This window comes from Salvia hispanica, chromosome 1 (assembly GCF_029641045.1).
Source record: "Salvia hispanica isolate PSC_SH4W2 chromosome 1, Shi_PSC_v1, whole genome shotgun sequence".
In the NCBI taxonomy this organism is placed as follows: domain Eukaryota; kingdom Viridiplantae; phylum Streptophyta; class Magnoliopsida; order Lamiales; family Lamiaceae; genus Salvia; species Salvia hispanica.
In genome coordinates, this window is record NC_142692.1 from 28873071 (window position 1) to 28879591 (window position 6521).

Here is a 6521-nt window from a genome sequence, read left to right on the forward strand (position 1 = left end):
AACCCGTTGATCCGCTCGTTGAAAAGGGGCGAGGAATTGAGAACATTTAGGTCGTTGTTCGACCCGGCTATACCAAAATAAGCATGCCAAATCCAAAGCCGTTGGTCGGCAACGGCTTCAAGAATGATGGTGGGATGCGTACCTTTGTAGCCGGTAGTGAACTGGCCTCGCCACGCGGTTGGGCAGTTCTTCCACTGCCAGTGCATACAGTCGATGCTGCCGAGCATCCCCGGAAAGCCGTGGGTCCTCCAGTGCCAATCCAGTAGGAACTGGCAGTCAGCTGCGTCCGGCGAGCGAAGGTAGTGCTCCCCAAATATCTCTCGCACGCCCCGACAGAAATTCTTCAGGCACTCGTTGCCAGTCGTCTCGCCGCATTGCAGATACTCATCGAACATGTCGGCGGACCCTCCGTATGCCAACTGCCGGATGGCAACAGTGCATTTCTGTAGGGGCGATAGTCCGGGCTTCCCTGCTGCGTCTCGCTGGAGCCGGAACTCGGGGTAACGCGCGGACAACGCATTAACAATGCGCAGGAAGAGGGAGTGGCGCATTCTGAACCGGCGACGAAATACATCTGCCGGATAACGTGGTTCCTCCGCGAAATAATCGGCGAACAGCCGATCGTGCGCACCAGTGTGGTTGCGAGGGATGTATCGGCGCCGCCGGCGGATTGGCCGTTGGGGGGGTGGCTGCTGCATTCGAGCGATCTCGCTTTGTATGTAGCGGGAGATATAGTTGTTGATTGGGTTGTTGGCGAAACCCGCTACATCCCATCCGGTGGGAGCGGAGGTACCTCTTCTTCGGAAGAAGAATGTGATATTTCCTCGTCGGACTGAGCACGAGACGATGAATCAGAACTCATTTAATAAAGATGGAGAGAAAAAAGATTGAAAATTTGTGTGAATGAAGTTTGTGGGTGATGAATGGAGGAAGAGGATGAAATATTTATAGGGGTGGAAATTAGAATATGACCGTTGAGGGAAAAAAAAAAAAAAAAATTGATCATCGCCGAAAAATCGCCGAACAGCTCCCCACAGTGGCCGGCGATGATCCGGCGATAGCCCGGCGTTAAAACGCCGCTTGGCGTAAAATCGGTAGGAATTTCGCCGAAAAATCGCCGAACTCCTCCCAATGGCCGGCGATAAGTCGGCGATATCCGGCGAAAAATCGCCGGATTTTCGCCGTCGCCATTGAGAGTGCTCTTAGAAGAAGTTGACTCTACATTTTTCTAATTCATTTCACTCTCATTTTATTACAAACTTATATATACAAATCGATTTATATTTAACCAATTTTTTTAATTTACTTTCATTCTATATTTTTTAAAACATGTATTAAATCAAATAATTAGGACTCCTAATATAGAACAAAAAGAGTATTTTTTAATTATTTTAGTGTTAAAATTCTAATATCATGTCTCACATCGGCTTGGTGATGATCCTATCTCTTCTATATAAGGATGGATAACCCTCCCCCTTATGAGGCCTTTTAAGGGGTGAGTGGCCCATTTCTAATATGGTATCAGAGCGGGCCCAAGTCGATGATGAATTATATCTCTTTATCTCTTCTCTTGCCTACCCACGTGATGGAAGTCCGATGTGTCATTCCGGCCCACACGTGAGGGGGCGTGTTAAAATTCTAATATCTTGTCTCACATCGTCTTGGTGATGATCCTATCTCTTCTATATAAGGATAGATAACCAGTGGCGGACATATGTAGAGCCTTGGGGGACCCATGGAACCCCCAAGAATTTCAAATTTCCTTATATATAGTTTATATTAATGAGATTTAAGTGTTAATTTTTCAGCTCAAGTGGTCTTCTGATAGGCCTAGCAGCTACCAGGTCCGTGTTCAATTCTCCACAAGTTCAATTTTGGCTTTTTTATTTCAATTTATCTTTACACCAAAAAAAATTATAATAATAATCGTACTCCTATATTAGTACTTCATTAATTAACCCATCTCAAAATTTATCCATAATTGATAGTAGTATTAATTTTTCCTTATGTTATTTGTGATGTTTTTGTATTTTTCTACAACTATTATAAATAAAAATTTTCAGATTTTATACTTCATTAATTAATTTATTCCAAAATTTATTCATAACTAATTATACTCCATTAAAAATATATATATTTCTAGTTTTGGTATTATTTAATTATTTATATCTCATTACTCATTTTTCTCGCAATTGTCGGCTATGCTAGCATAAAAAAAATATCCTACAATTGTTATCAATAAATTGGACCCCAACGTCAAAATCCTGCGTCCGCCACTGTGGATAACCCTCCCCCTTATAAGGCATTTTAAGGGGTGAGTGACCCATTTCTAATATTTAGCATTGAAATATCTCATATTTCTATTGCATATTAATTCTCTTATTATATCTCTTCCATTAACCTCCCTCTCACTGACCCCTAATATTATTAGGGCGCGTTTGATTGGCATGATATGGGTTGATGAGATAGGGTAGGTGTAATGGGGTTTGCTTGATATAGCTGATAGTCCGTATCTTACTCCGACGTTTGTTTGCCCTGATATAGTTCTTATGATAGCTTATACTGTCTTTGATTTGCCATATGGAAACTAATGATAAGAAACATGTTTGCCATATTTGCCCTCATACAATTTGTATATATCCAATTTTGTCCTTCAAAACCTAACACCATCCATAACAAATCATAAAAGGCGCCCAAATTTTTATTCTCGCGCCAGTCTTTTTTGCTCTTCGCCGAGGAAGGCTAAATGCTGCAACACAAACACAATTCTGCAAATTCAACTGGGAAACTTTTTACCACTAAATTATAAGACATCAGGTATGTAATTGCATACAACGCCCTTGTTTCAAGCCACAATGTATGATGGTTTTTGTCCATTCTTAAGTTATACACACATGTCCTATCTGATTCTCGAAATAGTCTATCCAGATGACGAACATGAGCCGGAATAGAGTCTAAAACCACAGACTGACCTAGACGATCCCAACGTTTACGCTTGCGGTTTTGTGGGCATAACATTGTGATCATAAACGAGATGTGTAACAAGTTAGTTTGGTAGTTCCGAATTATTTCCTCAAGCAAGAGCAACACGGTTGTCAAGTCATTATTCGGACATGCAACCTGAAAATGCATTCCATATGCAGATACCTCACAATCCAATTTGAAAATAGCTCAAAACCTAATGTAGTAACTCAGCAACAAAAACCAAAACAAAACCAAAACCTCAACTACAAAGACGTGTTCAATTAAATCAATCCTGAATTAGACCCATACTTTTAAGGAGTCAAATTTAACAATCTAATTCACTGACTTTAACCAAATTTAACTATCAAATTCAATGGAAATCGACAATTGAAATAATTCAATCATGAATATGTGCAATAGGCAAGTGAAATTGGTCAATCGACAATTTCAATTGCAATCAGTGGACACTTGATTCTGTTGCAAAGTTTTAGCATACCGTTCGGGAACTTTCTTCATTAGCCATCGACAACTGCGTGAAATTAGAGATACCCAATTGTATAATGCGCAAACAGCAAATTTGGAGCCGCTGCGAAATTATGGTGGTTAATACCGGCAAGCCGGTAATTATCATCCAAAATTGGAAAAAAAAAATTAAGACTTACAAACTGGAATGGGGCGGATGAAGGAATCGGTGAACACGATTATCAGTCGATTAAAATTTCCGCCGCATATATCCTCGACCGCTCATAAAATTTATTCCTACAACTTTGAATTCACGAGAGGGAAAGGGGTTTTTTAGGCAATCAGTGCAATTCCAACTATCAGGATCGATAGCATACAAGCTTATCAGGGGGGAAGACCCTGATACGCATATACAGGAAACATTGCGTGGTATCTTAATTTCTCTCGGGTTGGGGTTGTATCCCGGGTCGTCGTGCATTACTGTCAGGGCAATCACAAACGAGATAAGCCCTAGATAGGAGGGCTTATCTTACCCTATCAGGGCAATCAAACGAGCCCTTATCGTAATAACTCCGATAACGTTGACACTGAAAAAACTCCACAACTTTCAATAGTAATTTGGGCCCAGAACGGCAGAACGTATAAGAAAATGTTTAGATGAGCACTGATGATTAAAATGAAAAATAAAAAAATGAAGAGCTATTTTTAGTATATGTTTTAAATTTTCAAAATATAAAACCAATTGAAGTGGCTGACTTTTCAATGCCACAAATTTAAGTTACCATTTATTCATCAAACACGTATCAGACACGGAGCCCTCATTCCATGTAGCAGTTTTTGATTTATGTAATAATGAAAATAATATACTATTAAAAAGATCGAGTTAAACCTAACATAGCCGCATATCATAATATAGACAATCACTAAATATTTGAACAAGGTTTATTACATATGTGATTTGAATCATTTGATCTAACTTAACCATGTTGTGAATATGTTTGTAAGTGGTACATGGAAATAGGGGAACATAATAATATATGCAAAGGAGGATTATGTTACCTTTTACTTTATGTTAATTAATTAATTATTTCTTTAAACTAAGTGGGTTATATTAATTACCAGTTTACCACATATATATACTACTTCTTCACAATGAAAAGACAACTTGACTAATAACGAAACTTCATATTTCAGTTACAAGTAAGGCTGGAAAAGGGTGTATTCTAGAATTTGGCTAAGCATTGTCTCTTTGAATTAATTAAATTGGTCGGAATTTGAAGTCAAACAATTTTAGAACCTTTGAAAATTTTCAAAATGACAAAATACAACTATATATACACACGCGCATGGTGATAAATTGCAAAAGGCAGGGTAATAGTTATTTTATTTATTTATTAATAAGGGAACAAATTAAATTTGAATCTACATTTTTAAATAAGGATTAATCGATAAAAATTTAGTTTTATTTTGTAAACATTTCTTGATATTATAATAATATAAAATGAGACATTTTCTTAGATATCCACACTTATACAGATTTCCTCAATCCTCCCTATTAGATGCGTATATGTACCTTTCTTAAAATTCATTAACAAATTTTGATGACAATAATTAAAAAGAGGTTAGCACTTAGCATGCACCAACGCTGAATAGCAACGTATGACTTAAATATTTGTCAACTTATTTAATCATTATATTTATTGATTTTGATTTAAGTTACACTCACATATATCTAATGTATATACTATGCGTGTGATGATGATTGATGATGTTGGGCAATAGAGCAGAGCCATAATGAAATTGATAAAATTGAAAATGAAAGGCCACATTGAATTATAGGCATTATGACATCCAAATCAGCATTCCACCTTTATATTTCCAAAATTATAATATCACCATTCACAAGTGGAGCATTTTGACTTTGCATTAACCAATTATCTTCTTCTTTTATGCAAACCAAATTTAATTCAGAACCAGACGCCAAAATAATAGGAGTACTACAAAATTACAGAGTAAATCAAATTAAATTATTCGATTCTCAACATACATAATACTAATTAGATAACCTTGATCAATATCCATAATTCTCGTTTTCAACCTTAGATTATATTCGTCCAACAAATTACTCCATAATAATAATCTCGGAATCAAAACTTAAACCAACATATAATCTCGGAGTAGTAGTAATACTAATACTACAAAAACATCTTATGAAAAATAATCACGTTAACTGATAAGTACCGCATCGGTCCCATAAAAATGAGATTTTAGTGACGGTTTAGGATTTAATGCAAAAATTAGTAAATAGGAATAATAGAAATAAAAAATGATCGAAGTATTGTTGATAAGAATGAAGTCCGCCTCGTAAGAAAGAAAAGTTACCAAAATGAAAGTGGATTCATTTTGTGGGTCACACCATAATGTAAAAACAAACTATTGTTTAAGGACATATGAACTTAGGGCTAGTGATTTTCGTCACAACACGAAAATCCAACACAAACATGTACGCAATAAATTAGTTTAGACAAGCCTTATTGGCTTTGTATCCTTATTAGATTGACACGTTAGAAATTCAATAATTTTGAATTGAGTTGAAATGGCCTATTAAAAAGTACCTATATATATTATTTTACTTATTTTTAATAAAGTACTACTCTATATTTTAGTTTTATTCTTTAGGTTTATAGTGTATATAGGTTTTTATTCTATAAGCCAGGTTTAAAAATCATGTTTAGTAATGTAATATTAGGTTTGAGTCGTTATTAAGTTGTTATCGTGTCGTGTCAACTTATACTTATTATATTGTGTCATTAACGGGTTCGTGTCTTGTTCAGGTCAGGTTCAGATTTGAATAGGGATGGGGATCCAATCGGTTTGTTTGAAATCGAACCAATTAGTCAATTAACCGACATTTTTTTTGAATTCCAAAACTGAAACCGAACCCTAAGTCGGTTTGGTTCCAATCAGTCCTATCTGACAGGTTCTTCGGTTCCACCGAAGGAACTAACATCAAGTGAAAGACATTTAAAAAAATATGTGCTATCGCTATTACAATTTCTTGTACATACCTTCGAACTTCGAAGCCACTCGTCGGA

General features: G+C 36.5%; 1 long non-coding RNA gene across 2 annotated transcripts; it reads right to left on the reverse strand.

Annotated features, from left to right (window-relative positions):
* Positions 1–2775: 2775 nt before the first annotated feature.
* LOC125223838 (uncharacterized) lies at positions 2776–4129 on the reverse strand. Of its 2 annotated transcripts, XR_007176790.2 has the most exons (3): positions 3627–4117; positions 3461–3550; positions 2776–3120 (listed from the first exon to the last, which is right to left on the reverse strand). It is a non-coding gene; the product is annotated as an uncharacterized LOC125223838 (long non-coding RNA). The 2 variants fall into 2 exon arrangements; XR_007176789.2 differs by having other exon boundaries at positions 2776–3550; positions 3627–4129.
* Between the last annotated feature and the right edge of the window lie 2392 nt (positions 4130–6521).